Source organism: Mytilus galloprovincialis, chromosome 10 (genome assembly GCF_965363235.1).
Source record: "Mytilus galloprovincialis chromosome 10, xbMytGall1.hap1.1, whole genome shotgun sequence".
NCBI classification, from domain to species: domain Eukaryota; kingdom Metazoa; phylum Mollusca; class Bivalvia; order Mytilida; family Mytilidae; genus Mytilus; species Mytilus galloprovincialis.
The window spans coordinates 73083205-73103158 of NC_134847.1; the positions used below are offsets into that span (position 1 = coordinate 73083205).

The 19954-nt window shown below is 33.5% G+C and overlaps 1 protein-coding gene across 7 annotated transcripts in view; it reads left to right on the top strand.

Moving 5' to 3' along the window:
- LOC143048338 (potassium voltage-gated channel subfamily KQT member 1-like) overlaps positions 1-19954 on the top strand; it is a 110788-nt gene that overhangs the window by 9387 nt on the left and 81447 nt on the right. For 4 of the 7 annotated variants that reach the window (XM_076221969.1, XM_076221974.1, XM_076221973.1 and 1 more), the window contains exons 2-4: positions 2011-2148; positions 17059-17136; positions 18492-18575. The gene's annotated coding sequence lies outside the window, so the exon portion shown is untranslated. Of the gene's footprint in view, positions 1-2010; positions 2149-17058; positions 17137-18324; positions 18576-19954 lie in introns of those variants that run through there. The other 3 variants (XM_076221970.1, XM_076221971.1, XM_076221972.1) reach the window with 3 other exon arrangements.

The window sequence follows — 19954 nt, forward strand, 5'->3', positions numbered from 1 at the left end:
AAATTTGAAATTTTCTATGAAAATGGATGATAAAGTAAATGTTTTCCTATTTTAGGTTAATATCTATTAAGTTATGAAGCAGATATGCATTATATTCTAAATGTGCTTTCAAATATACATTTAGCAGTGCATAGGTCAAATAAAATAATATGTGTGCTTCCTTTTATGGTACCCAACCTTTTTTTAGCTCACCTGTCCCGAAGGGACAAGTGAGCTTATGCCATCACTTGGCGTCCGTCGTCGTCCGTCGTCTGTCGTCCGTCGTCTGATGTCGTCTGTCGTCGTCTGTCGTTGTAAACTATTTCAAGAATCTTCTCCTCTGAAACTACTGGGCCAAATACTTTCAAACTTTAACTGAATGTTCCTTAGGGTATCTTATTTATAAATTGTATCCGAAGTTTTGATCTATCAACAAACATGGTCGCCATTGCTAAAAATAGAACATAGGGGTCAAATGCAGTTTTTGGCTTATAACTCAAAAACCAAAGCATTTAGAGCAAATCTGACATTGGGTAATATTGTTTATCAGGTCAAGATCTATCTGCCCTGAAATTTTCAGATGAATCAGACAACCTGTTGTTGGGTTACTGCCCCTGAATTGGTAATTTTAAAGAAATTTTGCTGTTTTTGGTTATTATCTTGAATATTATTATAGATAGAGATAAACTGTAAACAGCAATAATGTTCAGCAAAGTAAGATTTACAAATAAGTCAACATGACGGAAATGGTCAGTTGACCCCTTTAGGAGTTATTGCCCTTTATAGTCAATTTTTAACCATTTTTCGTAAATCTTAGTAATCTTTTACAAAAATCTTCTCCTCTGAAACTACTGGGCCAAATACTTCCAAACTTTAACTGAATGTTCTTTAGGGTATCTAGTTTGTAAATTGTATCCGAAGTTATGATCTATCAACAAACATGGTCGCCATTGTTAAAAATAGAACATAGGGGTCAAATGCAGTTTTTGGCTTATAACTCAAAAACCAAAGTATTTAGAGCAAATCTGACGTTGGGTAATATTGTTTATCAGGTCAAGATCTATCTGCCCTGAAATTTTCAGATGAATCAGACAACCTGTTGTTGGGTTGCTGCCCCTGAATTGATAATTTTAAGGAAATTTTGCTGTTTTTGTTTATTATCTTGAATATAATTATAGATAGAAATAAACTGTAAACAGCAATAATGTTCAGCAAAGTAAGATCTTCAATTAAGTCAATTTGACCAAAATTGTCAATTGACCCCTTAAGGAGTAATTGCCCTTTAAAGACTTTTTTCACAATTTGTTCATCATATTGACTTACTTTAAAAAATCTTCTCCTTTGAAACTGCTGTATCAATTTCAGCCAAACTTAGGCTAAATGAGTTTCAGAGTATCTAGTATAAATTTTATATTTTATTTCCTTGTATGTCAAGAAACATAGCTCCTATGGCTAAAATAGAACATAGGAGAAAATGATTATTTTTTTTGGCTTTTGAAGAAAATAGGACGATCCAGAAAACATTTAAATAAATTGAAAAGCCAAAATAATCATTGATGAGAGATTTAACCAAAAGAATTAAGGTGAGCGATTCAGGCTCTTGAGAGCCTCTTGTTTAAGCTAAAAAATAGCCTACCCTAAAAAAAATAAATTTGGTCATTTTTCAATATGCACTGTTAAAGTCGGAATGTCCCTTCTATAGACTCAATGTAAAAAAAAAGAAAGAATGTAAGATAAAAAAAACAACCTACCTACCCTATTTTTATCAAAGATGTTATAGGAAACACACATATTATTTTTTTTAGCCACATATATTTTATTTTTACAGATTTAGATAAAATTCCCAAGATATTTATATTCTTGGGTGATTTCAAGTACATATTAATTGACGTTGCACTTAAAATTGTCTTTTTTAATAATTAACTCTTCCAGGCTTATTGCATATAAATAATGTTTGATTTGTCTATATATTTACTGATAATTCCATGCGTCACAATAATTTGATAACTTACTTGAATAGTTCTGTTTCAGTTTCGAATACAGATCATACCAAACATGGATGTACAGGTTGTAAGAAAGCCTCTTGATCATGTGCATGCTTGTCACAACATGGAATCAGTATACAGCATAATCTAATAACACAGTCTTAGTCGCAGAACTTTTTAGTATGTAAGTATTATTTACAAGCTGCATGAGTTTAAAATTATTTGTGTAACTTTATTCTATGATAATTTGTTTTTCACAATGAAAACCTAATATTCTGCAGTATTTTAAAACATTGCATTTTTAAAGGCAGTGCTTTAAGGCCTGACTTTCAAGTCATGAGGTACATCTTTTCATACGCAACGTCCAACAAATCTATGTAGGGGGTCATTTGGCCAGAAATAGATCCAGAAATGTTCAATTTTCTCCTCTCCTTTTTATGGTATGATATGGTTTTTGTTTCTTTCATTTACATTAGGAAATAAAGAAACGATCAGTGTGTATTGTTCGTTTTAAAAAACTTGTTATTAATGTGTATTTTGCATTATAAGCAGTCAACCTGATTACAAACTATCATTATTTGTATTCCGTGTGGAAAGAGGTCAGGTCAATTTCGAGTGTTATCTGACATCTAAAGATTTTTTAATCAGTTCAAACGTTAATATAACAATGAAAGGTCGACTGAACGTGATTAATATTGCATTTTCTATAATTCAAAGCGGAATTCGGTTTATGAACGAGAAACCGTTTACAAGCGTTTTCAATTTCGTTAGTTATGTATGTTGTCTACGTATTATCCTGGTTCCCCCTACTACGTTCCAGGCATTAGCTATTTGATATATGTGTTACATTATGATCGAGTACCAGTCAATCTACGCGTGTATGTGTATATGACTCAGTTGACAAGAGCAGTACGCTCTACGTTGATATTGGGAGAATTTTGATTAAACTCTAATTGCTCATAGAATAAGAAATATAATCTAAACTGAATTTACCTCCTTCTGAATAATGTATTGCAATATAAATATAAATCCCTTTTGACAAGAGAAATCTGACTTTTGTCAGAAATATTTTGTTGACGTGTGCAAGGATTTGTATAGTAATCTTACTATACAAATCCTTGACGTGTGTAAAGGTAATCACGTATGGCGGCCATATTGGTTTGTTTACATATTTGTGAAGAAGCCTCTAGAACTATGACCGAACAATAAATTGTCTTCCGAAAACGTAAACTTTATGCAATACTATTTTATCAATCATGATTATTTTCATAAATTTAAATTTGATTATTTAAAGAAATGAAATTATAACAATTACGATTTTAGATTAGAGATTCTACACAGACATGCTTTGATCTATTTATAGCCAAATTAGTTTACCTGTGTGAAAATGTAAAAATGGATATTTATTTGTTTTATACTAAACAAGTAAAGACAAACTATGGATGGAAGATAATAATTCACATAAATATTTCAGGACATTTGATTTATTTTAATCAATATAGGATTTAAAAACTGCAAGTGCAAACAAATTTAATCATTACATAATCAGCTGATAATTTTTTATGCAAACACAGTGGTGATGTAACTGATAAAAATCACTCCACCAATCCTCCAGCCCTTTCACATATTAAGCAATAGATCTACTTATCATTGTAGAATATTCAATGAATATACATTCATCGTCTAATTGAATATATCGGGTAATCGGATATTTTTAGCTGACATTTTGGGTATCTGATTGGCCGGAGTCTACTGTCATGACTACTACCATAAAGATAATAAATAGTATTTTTTTCCACTAATTTATTGACATATAATACTTGTTGTAACATATTATATTTTTGTATGCTATTAAATCATTTAAAGGACAAAGTACTATTTTTTTTCACAAAGACCAACAAAACAAACATCACAAAATTCTTATGACACATTTAAATTTAAATTTTTGACCATTTAATACTTAATGGATGCATAGTTCTTGGGGAAACGTTTCATCAAATAATATGAGTATAAAGGTGCTCATTTTTTACAGTGGGTTGTAATGTTCTTCCAATGAGGGTTACTGCTCATTTGGAGTGTTGTTCCCAACCTGTTAAAGGTCCATCTTTGTGCATAATTCAAAATTGGAAATTTGAACAAGCATCTATTATTCTTACACAAATAAATAAACCCTGGTCTGCTAGCTACATGTTCATCTTTTCTACCGATTTAATAACTAGAATCATGCAAACTGACTTAAGAAAAAGGCATGTAAGTTCATTATACAAATATGACACTTTTTCTAGACAATCCAGATCATGCAAAATACTTGGCTAAAAATTGTTGTTGCGCACTAATAAAAAACATGGGAACTTTCAAAAGTTGGCGGGTATCTATGTAACAAGTCTTACTATCTTTATGTCCCATTTATGGTCATTATGTTTTCTGGTCTGTCCGTCCGTCCTGCTTCAGGTTAAAGTTTATGGTCAAGGTAGTTTTTTGTCGAGCATGTGTTACGGCCAGAAATCGCCTTTAAATTGTAGCCAACAAAAGACACAAATCAATAATAAAATTTAACAATATTTATTATACAAAAGTTTACAAGAAGTATTACACAAATATTACTGTCAACTTAACTGTCAAAATATGAGTCCAATCTTTTATCTTTATCTGTATCCGGATATCTTTCTGAATCCAATCTGAATATTACGGTCACAATCCAGTATGATGTTGTTTGTAGAATAAAAGTGTCAATTCAAAGGCTATGAATATTGATGTCTATCGATGTCTAAGTCCAAATCCAAGAGTGAGTGTTTAACTTTAGTGTGTATATATATATAGTTGTCATGGAAGATTCTAGAACAGTCTATAATGGAACATCCTGGAAAGTTACAACAGAAGTTTCTAGTAAAATGTAGAAGTTTATATAACGCATCTTTTATTAGGATCATTCTGGAAAGTATCAATCATTCTGTAATTGTTCCAGTTCTAAAATTATTCTGTAAACAACTATCAGGCCACACAATACAAATCAGGCCAACATAAATAAATACAATAATTACAATATTATAACACCTCCCCCCTTAAAAGAAGTTTTAGTGTAACAAAAACTTATCATGAATAAAATGAACAAAAATACATAGTATATACAAAGTGTTTTAATAAGCTCTAGATAAAGCATCAGCTATTACATTATCTTTACCCTTAATATGTTTTACAATTACATCATATTCCTGTAACAATAAACTCCATCTAGTCAACCTCTGATTCTTGTTTCTCATTTTATGTATGAAGGTGAGAGGATTATGATCAGTACAAACAAGAATAGGATATACAGCGGGATTCAAATATACATCAAAATGTCGAAGTGCTGACAACATTGCAAAACACTCTTTTTCAATAGTTGAATAATTTTTCTGATGTTTATCTAATTTCTTAGAAAAATATGATATAGGTTTCTCAACATTATCATCTGTCTCTTGATATAAAACAGCTCCAATTCCTACATCGCTTGCATCAACGGCAAGTTTAAATTGTTTTTCAAAGTCTGGAGTAATCAGAACTGGACTATTACATGTATTAATTAAAAGTGATTTGCTATTTTCAAAAGCGTTTTGACAATTTTCACTCCAGATAAATTTAGAATCTTTTCGTAAAAGATGAATCAATGGTTGAACCACAGTAGCAAAATTTGAACAAAATTTTCTGTAAAATCCAATCATGCCTAAATATCTCATAAGTTGTTTTCTATTTGTAGGAGGAGGAAATTTGGAAATGGCTTCTACTTTAGCCACAATAGGTTTCACTTGACCTTGGCCAACTGTATGCCCTAAATAATCAACAGTGGCCTGACAAAATTCACTTTTACCAAGATTAACAGTCAAATTTGATTGTGACAATCTATCAAAAGTATCATACAAATGTGTTAAATGCTGTTCCCAGCTATCACTACATACAATTAGATCATCAATATAAGCATAACAACAGTTTAAATCTTTTATAACATTATTGATCATTCTTTGAAATGTAGCTGGTGCACTTTTCATGCCAAACGGCATTACAGTATATTGAAATAAGCCATGGTGTAACAAAAGCTGATATTTCACGAGCTCTCTGCAGTGTCAGTGGAACTTGCCAATAACCTTTCAAGAAATCAAATTTACTCACAAATTTTGCTTGACCAATGTTGTCAATACAATCGTCTATCCTTGGAATCGGATAGGAATCAGATTTTGAGACTGAATTTACTTTTCTGAAATCAGTCACGAAACGAAAGGTTTTATCTGGTTTTGGCACAAGAAGACAAGGAGAGCTCCATTCACTGTTACTCGGCTCAATAATATCATTGTCAAGCATATATTTAATTTCTTTTCTCATAACTTCAAGTTTGAGTGGATTGAGCCGGTAAGGATGTTGCCTAATTGGAGAAGCATCTCCTACATCAACATCATGACAAACAGTAGTGGTTTTGTTTGGCACATCTGGAAAAAGATTTTTAAAAGAAAATACCAAAGTTTTTATTTCTTCTCTACGATCAAAAGACAGATGTGCAAGTTTTGAGTCTAAATTTGACAAAATTTCTGAATTTTTCAATCTTACGGTCTCTTCCAAAGTTTTAGAACTAAAAGGTGGTTCAATTACATCTGGTTTGTCATGATTGTTCTCAAATTTAACCATGCCTAAAGTGGCAACTGGTTTACCCTCACATTCATTAGTACGCTCAAAATATGGTTTTAACATATTAATATGACACACTCTGTTTTGTTTACGCCGACCTGGAGTTTTTACAATATAATTCAAATCATTAATTTTACTCTCTATTGTATAAGGACCACAATATTTAGCCTGTAAAGGATGTCCAGGGACTGGCAAAAATACAAGTACCCTATCACCAGGCTCAAAAACTCTGTCCCTGGCATCTTTATCATACCATATTTTCATCTTGTTCTGTACATTTTTTAAGTTTTTCTGAGCAATTTGACAAGCAGTGTACAATTTTTCTTTAAATCTAGATACATAGTCTAAAAGATTCAAGTCATTATGTTCAGTGAGCCACTTTTCCTTAATCAATTTTAACGGTCCCCTTACAGTATGGCCAAATACCAACTCAAAGGGACTAAATCCAAGGGATTCTTGAACAGCCTCTCGGACTGCAAAAAGTAGAAAGTGAACTCCATCATCCCAGTCTCTGTCAAATTGAAGACAAAAAGTTCTAATCATGTTCTTCAATGTTTGATGAAAATGTTCTAAGGCACCTTGAGATTCTGGATGGTACGCACTTGATCTATACTGAGCAATCCCTAACTGGTACACGACTTGCTGAAATAAACCTGACATGAAATTTGATCCCTGGTCGGACTGTATAGACTTAGGAAGTCCTACTAATGTGAAAAATTTGATAAGTGCTTTGACGATAGTAGGTGTCTTGATATTTCTTAGCGGAATAGCCTCAGGAAAGCGAGTGGATGTACACATGATTGTCAATAAATACGCATTTCCAGTTTTGGTCTTTGGTAAAGGTCCAACGCAGTCAATTAAAACTCTGCTGAAAGGTTCGTCAAAGGCTGGAATAGGCAGAAGTGGTGCTGGTGGTATTTTCTGGTTAGGCTTACCAACAACCTGGCATATATGGCATGATTTGCAGTATTCTGCGACATCATTTCGAAGTCTGGGCCAGTAGAAATGCTGCAAGATCTTAAGGCAAGTCTTCCTTATACCTAAGTGTCCAGCCAAGGGGGTGTCATGGGCAAGACCAATAATTTCTTGCCTATAAACTTTAGGCACCACCACTTGGTATACCACTCTCCATTCCTCCTCTGGGGTAGCATCAGGAGGCCTCCACTTCCTCATTAAAATGCCGTCCTGATGGTAATAGCATTCGGCCACTTTGTCTGCTTCCTCCTGTGGTTGCGCCCACTGGTTGAGCTGGAGAACCTCAGGGTCTTTATGTTGTTCTTCGAATAAATTCGTTCGGTCTAATGAATGGCTGTTTACGTCTGGCCATGGCATAATAACATTCTTGTTAACACTAGGTGATCTTATTATGGCCTTTGCTGAGCTACAAGGACCTTCAATGTCGGCTAGGAAAGTGTCAGAAAGGTCCATGTAATCAAACTGGTTTTCTTGCAAATCCTCATCTTGTTGTTTTCTAGCCATCGCCCTAGTAACAACACAAGCTGGATACAATTCAGCATCATCTTCCGGTGATTTAACATCCACCACTGGTTCACTGGTAACAATTGGTTCAGCAACCACTTTGTTCCTAGCTAGATCATTTCCTAGCAATAATGTAACACCCTCAACAGGGAGATTAGGACGAACACCCACAATAACTGGTCCAGTTATCAAATCTGACTTCAGATAAATACGATGAAGAGGAACATCTATACAACCTCACTCTACACCTTGTAACAAAACGGAGGCACCAACAGAAGTCTTCTCGAACAAAGGCAACACACCTTCTAACAATAAAGACTGAGAAGCTCCAGTGTCCCGTAAAATCTTAATAGGCAGAAGAGTGGTATCATCAACAATAGAAATAAACCCATCAGACATAAAGGGTTTATATTCCTCCATGTAATCACAAAAACTGGACTTAAAAGCCTGACTCGCAGGACATTCCAACGTACTGGTAACATAAGGTGTCGTACAAGCACTGGACTTCGGCTTATTATCTCATTCATTCTTCTTCTGGAGTCTAAAACAATCAGCCATCAGGTGACCATTTTTCTTACAATAAGCACAAATCAGTGACTTCTTCTCAAAAGTATCAAATTTTGGACTAGACATATTATAACTGGACTGACTCTTATTCTGTGCAACAGGCTTACTATCAGTACGCTCAGTGCTTTGATTTTTGTAATTTCCACTTGAAGTATTAACATTTTGACCCTTGAAACTTCTTTTATGTGAAAGGGTATAATTATCTGAAATTACAGCTGCATCATGTATTGTCCCAACAGTTTTGTCGTCTAAATGTGTTTTTAAGTCTAAATGAACACATTGTTTGAACTCTTCTAATAACATCAATTGTCTTAGGTTATCAAAATTGTTATCTGTTTTCTTTGAAGTAAGCCATTTATCAAATAGATCTTCTTTTTCCCGAGCAAATTCCACATAGGTTTTTGAATCAAACTTTTTATAAGATCTAAATTTCTGTCTATATGCTTCTGGTACTAGCTCATAAGCTTTCAAAACTTCCTGTTTCACCGTGTCATAATCGGAACTTTTTTCTGATGGAAGTGCGGAGTATATTTCAGCGGCCTTACCCTCAAAAACACTTTGTAGCATTGTAGTCCAATATGGCTTTGGCCAATTCAAATTATGAGCAATTTTCTCAAACTGTGGAAAATATTATCGACTGTTTTTTCACAAAATCTGGGAACCAAACGTATATTTTTTGCTGCATCAAAATATTCTGATTTCGACTTGACTTTAGTGTTGCTTTCTTCTTTGACCATTTCAATTTTCAGTTTTTCCATCTCTAGCCTTTCTCTCATTTCAAGTTCTTTTATTTTCTCCCTCTCCTTCATTTCCAGTTCTTTTAATTTAAATTCATCTTCTTTTTCTTTTTTCTCTATTTCCAACCTTTCCTTCATTTCCAGTTCTGCTTGTTTTAATTTAAATTCATGTTCTTTTAATTTGAGTTCATGTTCTAATTCAAGTTGTTTTAATTTAAAGGCGTCAACGTTTTCGACCTTAAGATCAAGAGCCTCTTCACCTAAAATTTCTGCGTCTACTAATTTGTCTATAACCAAATTTTTTATAATTTGTTTTCTCATAGATACTCTAAAATCTAATTTCAGATGTTTAGCAAGCAACACTAATTCCTCTTTCTTTAAATTATCAAAACTCTCCAGGTCTGGCGTTTTCAAAAAATTGCCGGCATCAAATGCCATTTTGTAGAATTTTGTTGGCTAGTTATAATAAAAATTACTAAAAAATTTTGAATAAGATATTTTCAGTATCCCGGACGAGCCCCCAATTTCTGTTACGGCCAGAAATCGCCTTTAAATTGTAGCCAACAAAAGACACAAATCAATAATAAAATTTAACAATATTTATTATACAAAAGTTTACAAGAAGTATTACACAAATATTACTGTCAACTTAACTGTCAAAATATGAGTCCAATCTTTTATCTTTATCTGTATCCGGATATCTTTCTGAATCCAATCTGAATATTACGGTCACAATCCAGTATGATGTTGTTTGTAGAATAAAAGTGTCAATTCAAAGTCTATGAATATTGATGTCTATCGATGTCTAAGTCCAAATCCAAGAGTGAGTGTTTAACTTTAGTGTCTATATATATATATATATATAGTTGTCATGGAAGATTCTAGAACAGTCTATAATGAACAGAAGTTTCTAGTAAAATGTAGAAGTTTATATAACGCATCTTTTATTAGGATCATTCTGGAAAGTTCCAATCATTCTGTAATTGTTCCAGTGATTTCTAAACTGCACAGTTCTAAAATTATTCTGTAAACAACTATCAGGCCACACAATACAAATCAGGCCAACATAAATAAATACAATAATTACAATATTATAACACATGCAACTTTTGTTGCAGAAAGCTTGACATAGGGATAGTGATCCGGCGGCGGATATGGCGGCGGCGGTGTTAGCTCACTTCTTAAAAGCTTTATATTTTAGAAGGTGGAAGACCTGGATGCTTCATACTTTGTATATAGATGCTTCATGTTACGAAGTTTCAGTCAGTCACAGGTCCAATGTCTTAGACCTCATTTTCATGGTTCAGTGACCACTTGAAAAAAAAGTTCAAATTTTTTGTAATGTTGAATTCTCTCTTATTATAAGTAATAGGATAACTATATTTGATATGTGCGTACCTTGCAAGGTTCTCATGTCTGTCAGACAGTTTTCACTTGACCTCGACCTCATTTCATGGATCAATGAACAAGGTTAAGTTTTGGTGGTCAAGTCCATATCTCAGATGCTATAAGCAATATGGCTAGTATATTCGGTGTATGGAAGGACTGTAAGGTGTACATGTCCAACTGGCAGGTGTCATGTGACCTTGACCTCATTTTCATGGTTCAGTGGTTATAGTTAAATTTTTGTGTTTTGGTCTTTTTTTCTAATACTATATGCCATAGGTCAACTATATTTGGTGTATGGAAATATTTTATGATCTTTATGTCAGTCCCGCAGGTTTTATTTGACCGTGACCTCATTTTCACGGTTCATTGCACAGTGTTAAGTTTTTGTGTTTTGGTCTATTTTTCTTAAACTATAAATAATGGGTCAACTATATATGTTGTATAGAAGCATTTTTAGCTGTACATGTCTGCCTGGCATGGTTCATCTGACCTTGACCTCATTTTCAAGGTTGATTGGTCTTTGTTTAGTTATCTTGGTTAATGTTAAGTTTATGTGACAGTTGTAATAAAGCTTAGCTTTATACTTAGGACTATCAACATAATATCAATGATAAGAATAGAAGGCGAGACATTTCATCCTGTGCACTCTTGTTATGAAGTTGAAATCCAATCAACTTGAAACTTAGTACACATGTGTTCCTTATCAGGGCCGTAACTAGCCCCTTTTAATACTGAGGCAAAATATATTCGCCGAGCGTAGCGAGGCGAAAAATTTTTGGTGAGGGGTCTGAGCGTTTCCCGGACTCTTTCTTACATAGAAACGCAAATCATTTTTAGCTATTTTTTCGACAAAAGCAAAAAAATAGATTCATTGTTATTTAAGACTTTAAAGTTTTAGGGAAATTCAAAACATTAAAACACCGATAAGTAGGATAAAGCAAAAATCTTAATTCTCATAATCATTAATACCGGATCTGTCTGTCTGTTCTTGTCTTGTATTGTGCTGACTTGAGATTTTTTATGACTAGATTTAAATATAGTGACAGTCATTAGTGCAGTAATATACGTTAAATACTAGTACTGCTCAAGTCGACACTAGGGACCATATTGGCCTTCTTTTACGGTATTTATGATTCTTTCATTATTGAAGACCCTCCAGCAACTATCAAGATGAAGAACAGGAATAAAAACTGACCATTGATTATTTGTATTTGTTTTCTATACATTGACATTGTGTGCGATTAGATCCCGTGCACGTGTACTTCATATTCCTTTATTTTCTGTTAAAGGGTCTGAACACGACTTAATGCAAATTTAACCCTTGAATGTAAAAGGTCATATGGCAATACATTGATGTTTTTTTTCAACAAATGATTTGATACCGGGAAATTGGTGGACTTACTTTAATTTAAACCATGTCAGCTATCTAGTTTTATCCACAGGCGCTTGGATATATGATACAGTTATTTTTTTTTAATTTTGTTGTTGATATTCAATTTTCTATATTTATAATACATATCTATCACTTCTGTGATACCTAATTTTTCAATCCATACTAAGAAAAATTGGGTATGGTTTTATACAAGAAAGGCAGTTTCGTATTCTTTGATATCAAGTTCAATTCTCCATGCAGAAACGACCACTTTTTTTCTGAGTCCAGTAGCATCGAATATTCTTAAAATATTTTCTCGCATAATGCCTGGACATCGGGCGGTGGACATGCAACATTACACAGTGTGACAGGTTTACAAATGAAAATCAACACTCAGACTTGTCATTAAGTAGGACAATAAATGAACAAAAGACAAACCCGGAACACAGAAGTATAAACAATAAACCATCAACTCTGAAAACCAAAAGTTAAATAGAAACATGGATTACGAAAAATCTGCAGGGGCGAAATCAAAGAGTGAAGAGAACTTGCTTCTTGCAAGACACTTTCAGTGAAAACAATTTGATATGAAGACAATCATATGAAGACAATCTTTTGTTTTATTTATTTTGTTTTTTTTTAAATTTAAAACATGAGGCATTTGCCTCATTTGCCTCAATGTAGTTACGGCCCTGCTTATGATATGATCTTTCTAATTTTACTGCCAAATTAAAGATTTTATCTAATTTTCACAGTCCACTGAACATAAAAAATGATTGTACGGATGGGAAATCCATGTACTTACGACACATTCTTGTTTGAAGAAAAAAAAATACATCATAACGATAATGGAACAAAGCAGCCTGTGTTAGTGGGGCTTCTTTTATGGTAATTCAAGTTACCTTTTATTCACCTTCTTCCACGTCAGAGCTATCAGCTCTTGGATTTGTACTTGTTAAGAGTCGTATACTAAATTTTATTTTTATATAAATAAATTTATATTAGATTGGCGTTGCATCATTTTCTGCTATTGTCATGATTGTCTTAATTGCAAATATGGGAAGTGGTTAAAATGCTAATGAGACAGCTATTATGAATGACCACCAGATGTCTTGTTTTCTTAATTAAAAACTCCTCTTTCATTCATACTAGTAAATTACTTTATCATGTTTATACTGAAAAATAATTTTGCTTGGAGTTAAAAAAATATGGTCATCAAAAGAGTTGACATGTTACTATGTACATTTACCATTATGTTACTTGATGATCTTGCAATACACACAGTACGATGACTAGTCAATCTTTGTGAACTACTTTTCATAGGATGGGAGTCATTGAATATGCGTATATAATCAATAATTAAAAATAGTCTTTTATGTCTTAAAAATGCATTTCATTGCGAGGTACAGAAAATATACTGAAACAGTATGGGTGACTATAGGTGAACTAGGTACAAGAGAACTCTTAATCTTAAATACTACAAACCACCTCTGTACTATGGAAGATAATGATATAACTGGACTAGAAATACACACAACCTGTAATTAACTGCCTTTACAGCGCTTTCACGCTTTGATTTTAAGGATGTTTTTGCAGAAGTCTACAAATCCAATTGAATTTCATTATGTTTTATCACGCATTGAAGATGCCAAGGCAGTACATGACCAAAAGTGTCAATTGACTTGTTTTAGTGCTTTGTAGTAATTCCCCTTAAATAAGTATTTTACTCTTTTTTATGCCCTCGCCTTAGTGGAGGGTGCATTAAGTTTTACCCTTGTCCATCTGTACGCATGGACGTAAGTCCCAAAATTCGTTTCTTTTCTCTAACTTTAGTTAACTCTACCAAATGTTATGAAACTTATATACAATGCTTATTACCACAAAACACAGATCAAGTTGAATTTTTGTGGCGTCACTTACACCGTTCTAGAGTTATGCCCCTTTACAAATGTAGAAATTGCAAAATATTTTTGTTTCTGTACTCTAACTTCAGTTTGCCTCAATCAAATGTTATGAATCTTATACACAATGCTTATTACCATTAAACACAAATCAAGTTCGAATGTTGGTGGCATCACTTTTAATGTTCTAGAGTTATGCCCCTTTACAAATGGAAAAATTGCTTGATGTTTTGTTTCTGTTCTCTAACATAATATAAAAAAAGAAGATGTGGTTTGATTACAAATGAAAAAGCTCTCCACAAGAGACCAAAATGACACACAAATTAACAACTATAGGTCACTGTACAGCCTTCAACAATGAGCAAAGCCCATACTGCATAGTCAGCTATAAAAGGCCCTGAAATGACAATGTAAAACAATTCAAACTAGAAAACTAATGGCCTTATTTATGTAAGTTTGCTTCATTAACCAAATGTTATGAAAAGTATACACAATGCTTATTACCTACAAATTTGGGTAGCATCAATTTTGCAGTTTTTTTATTTATGTCCCTTTATAACATAATATATGCAAGTGGGGGCATCATCAGTGTCCCATGGACATTCCCCATTTATTTAATTACAATATTGATTGGGTTAGAGTTGAACATCTAAATTTACTTAATTACTAGAAATTATCACAAATGGTGTGTTATACTCTAGTCCCTATGTACTTTGAGATATTAGTTTTTGGTATTCAGTACAAAATTGTTTGTAAGATGATTTTTTCCCCCATTTTTTTCCATTTATTCTTCATTTGCATATAAATGTCAAAATTTTTTTCCACTTTTTAGCTCACCTGGCCCAAAGGGCCAAGTGAGCTTTTCTCATCACTTGGCATCCGTTGTCCGTCGTCGTCGTCGTTAACTTTTTACATTTTGAACTTCTTCTAGAGAACCACTGAATGGAATGAAACCAAACATGAAATAAATGTTCCTTATGAGGTGCTGACCAAGTGTTGTAACTTTGTAGCCGATCCATCATCCAAGATGGCTGCCAGCGGGGGACTTAGTTTAACATAGGACCCTATGGGAAATGCATACAAATGACTTCTTTTAGAGAACCACTGAATGGAATGAAACCAAACATGGCATGAATGTTCCTTATGAGGTGCTGACCAAGTGTTGTTACTTTGTAGCCGATCCATCATCCAAGATAGCTGCAAGCGGGAGACTTAGTTTAACATAGGACCCTATGGGAAATGCATACAAATGACTTCTTTTAGAGAACCACTAAATAGAATGAAACCAAACATGGCATGAATGTTCCTTATGAGGTGCTGACCAAGTGTTGTTACTTTGTAGCCGATCCATCATCCAAGATGGCCACCAGCGGGGGACTTAGTTTAACATAGGACCCTATGGGAAATGCATACAAATGACTTCTTTTAGAGAACCACTAAATGGAATGAAACCAAACATGGCAGGAATGTTCCTTATGAGGTGCTGACCAAGTGTTGTTACTTTGTAGCCGGTCTATCATCCAAGATGGCCACCAGCGGGGGACTTAGTTTAACATAGGACCCTATGGGAAATATATACAAATGTCTTCTTTTAGAGAACCACTGAATGGAATGAAACCAAACATGGCATGAATGTTCCTTATGAGGTGCTGACCAAGTGTTGTTACTTTGTAGCCGATCCATCATCCAAGATGGCCGCCAGCGGGGGACTTAGTTTAACATAGGACCCTATGGGAAATATATACAAATGTCTTCTTTTAGAGAACCACTGAATGGAATGAAACCAAACATGGCATGAATGTTCCTTATGAGGTGCTGACTAGGTGTTGTTACTTTGTAGCCGATCCATTATCCAAGATGGCTGCCAGCAGGGGACTTAGTTTAACATATAGGACCCTATGTGAAATGCATACAAATGACTTCTTTTAGAGAACCACTGAATGGAATGAAACCAAACATGGCATGAATGTTCCTTATGAGGTGCTGACCAAGTGTTGTTACTTTGTAGCCGATCCATCATCCAAGATGGCCGCCACAGGGGGACTTAGTTTAACATAGGACCCTATGGGAAATATATACAAATGTCTTCTTTTAGAGAACCACTGAATGGAATGAAACCAAACATGGCATGAATGTTCCTTATGAGGTGCTGACCAAGTGTTGTTACTTTGTAGCCGATCCATCATCCAAGATGGCTGCCAGCGGGGGACTTAGTTTAACATAGGACCCTATGGGAAATATATATATATATACAAATGTCTTCTTTTAGAGAACCACTAAATGGAATGAAACCAAACAAGGCATGAATATTCCTTATGAGGTACTGACCAAGTGTTGTTACTTTGTAGCCAATCCATCATCCAAGATGGCTTCCAGAGGGGGACTTAGTTTAACATAGGACCCTATGGGAAATATATACAAATGTCTTCTTCTAGAGAACCACTGAATGGAATGAAACCAAACATGGCATGAATGTTCCTTATGAGGTGCTGACCAAGTGTTGTTACTTTGTAGCCGATCCAACATCCAAGATGGCTGCCAGCAGGGGGACTTAGCTTGACATAGGACCCTAAGGGAAATATATACAAATGTCTTCTTTTAGAGAACCACTGAATGGAATGAAACCAAACATGACATGAATGTTCCTTATGAGGTGCTGACCAAGTGTTGTTTCTTTGTATCCGATTCAACATCCAAGATGGCTGCCAGCAGGGGGACTTAGCTTAACATAGGACCCTATGTGAAATGCATACAAATGACTTCTTTTAGAGAACCTTTAAATTAAATGAAATCAAACATAGCATGAATGTTCCTTTCCTTATGAGGTGCTGGCCAAGTGTTGTTACTTTTAGCCAAATTTTATATTTTTTAATATGATTTCAAAAACCCAAGTAGAATCAGGTGAGCGATACAGGCTCTTGAGAGCCTCTAGTTTAGTTTGTAGTTACATTTCAGTCTGTATTTGTTTTTAGTACATAGTGTCATGATTTCAGATGCAAATATGGTCTGAGGCAGATCTTGAAAAATGAATATGATATGAGATGCAAAATGATATAAAAGGGGAGAAACTTGTAAGTACATGTACATTTATATATCTAACAACTAAGTTACAAAAATTATCATTGATATTTTATGTAAAATGTTATATGATCTTTCATCAATTGAAGCTCATTGTACCTAGAATATTCAAACTTTCTCATGCAAAAGTTTTGTTAGAAAATATTCAGTAACACTAAGAAAAGACTTTTAATACAGAATATGTTATAATGATAATTTTGACTTTAAATGAACCTTTTGCAATGTGGAATTTACTTCAGTTGTTCATTCATAAAAAAGTTTTAGGCAAAGCAACTTTAAAAAATATTATTTTGGCATTGAAATTGATCTTGGGTTTGGTTGGATTTTATTGCTCTTAATCAACTTATTTAGCTAAAAAATTTGGAGAGTGGACCAATGCAAAATTTAGCAGAAATATCCCAAACCCCCTAACTATGTGATATGATTGCCAAGGAGACAATTATCCACTAAATATACCAGATGACATAGATTTGAAAAACTATAGATGACACCCTATGACTTTTAAGAAAAACCCATACCATATAATAGTAAGCTATAAAAGGCTCTGACATGACAACATTTATTCAACAATTAAGTCAATTGAGAAAGCTATGGTTCTGAATTACGCACAAAACAATACTGGAGAAAAAAAAGTATAATAGACAGCCAACAATGACAAGCACTGAATTACAGGCTCTTGAAATGGGACAGGCAAGTATTGAGTTACACATGATTGTGACCCTTCAACCCTCCCCTAACCGTGGACATTTAGCAAACAATGACAAGCACTGAATTATAGGCTCTTGAAATGGTACAGGCAAGTACTGATTTACACATGATTGTGAGCCCTCAACCTTCCCCTAACCTTGATCAGTAGTAGTAGTAGGTTAGTAGGACTAAGTAGGTTAAATTTAATGATGTTTGAGTTATTAATTGGTAAACAAAAAATAAAATTTTTGTTTGTTTTATTTTTAAAAGAAATTTATAATAAGTGCTACCTATACTTTCACCCAATTTCTGATTTATTTGGCCTTTGTCAATACTATTTTTGTTGAGCTAATTGATACCAGAAAGCTTTATTATTTGTTTACAATGATATAGCTATTAAAAGGAAAACTTTTGTGACGGTCGGAAAGTTATTTAAAGGGAACATGCACTGATTTCAATACAGTCACATTTAATTTATTTTAACTGAATAATGATTTTAATTTATCTAAATACCAGCAGTGAGTGAAAATTGGATTTTAGAAATTAAAACAAATAAATGTGAACACTAATTTGAAATGGATTGCTCTGTAACAATTAGGTGTTAATTTCAATTGCAGCAGTGTTATTTTCAATGTTTAGTATTAGGATTTGATCTTTTCAGGGGATTAATTCATATCTTTCATTGACAGAGAGCTGCTTTATCTGTTGGAGCCCTCTGTGTGGAGTCAATTTGTACAACATTCAGGTTTGTTATTCTAAATGCACCCATTTATTTTAATTATTCTCCAACAAAGATAGATTTATTATAATTATTTTATGTAATGCAAGAGTTATTGGCCTTTTCCTTTTGCATTAGTGGTAATATACGATAATATTTTAAAAGTTATTGGTTATAGTTAAAACAATGTTCAGTAGAATTAAATTTAAGACTATAATTGCTTAAAGTTAAGTAATCTAAATGATTATTTGTAATTTAGTGTTGTATTTGCGTTATTTAAGTGGCAGGAAAATTAAAGGGTTAATTTGTGGTAGACTAAGTATGTATTTAAAAAAAAAATGAAATGACTTTATAATGGTAGAATTCCTGTGTGTTACTTCTAGCAACTTTGATTGAATTCATCCTTGTAGATTTCAAAAGAGTTAAATGGAATATTTACAATGGCATATTTGATGAAAGTAGATATTAGATGATTGAAGCTAAAATGTTTTCTAGAACGAAAATATGACCTTTAAATAGATTTCACATTTTTACAGTAAATATTTTATGGAATTGTTGACAAACATGGAATTCCCATTTAACATTCTTGCAGGTCAAATATGTAGCCTCAACCATTCTGATCAGTTCGAGCAAAAATAGTTTGTGAAAGATTATGTCAGGCATATTTCTGACAGATTATGTCATAACAATTTCTTTTAAATGTGAAACTTATCAGTTTCGTTATTCTTTCATCCAAGCATGTTGTTCTCGAACACTTATCCAAATTCATGCAACACATGAAACTGGAGACAATTATACCTCTTACTAGTGTTGATTCTTGAAACGTTTAGGTCATGCATATATTTTGCCTGAACTACTAGTAATTACCTCAAACTTTCACTTATGTCATAACATGAGCATTACTTGGATTACATTTGAATGTAAAATACACCATCACACCTGTATATACAATATACATGCATGGTTACCTCTTTATGTCAAGAAAATTGTTTATGGAATTTTGAAAATATAAACATATCAAATGTTATGGAAACATACATCATGCACAATTGGAAAACAAGATGGACCACCTATATAATGTTAATGAATGCTGGTTAATTTATATTTGATAAGCATATTTAAGGCGAAGTGTACGTAATTCCACGCCTCTAGCGGAATACGGGATTAAAAACGTTCGTCGTTAGTTACGCAAGTTATCTCCCTTACTCCAAGAAAGGACACACGAAAGAGAAACTTAAAACTACTTTCTGCGGTCTATAATGAATCCAACAAGCACTCCTGTGCTGTCTTAAACCTCATAGAAATTATCTAAATAACTCCAATTAGAAATCACAGCATTCTGTACGTTGCTCTGTGTGCAGCCTGACTTAAAAACACTGTTTTTTTTTTTTGTTTTTTTGTTTTTT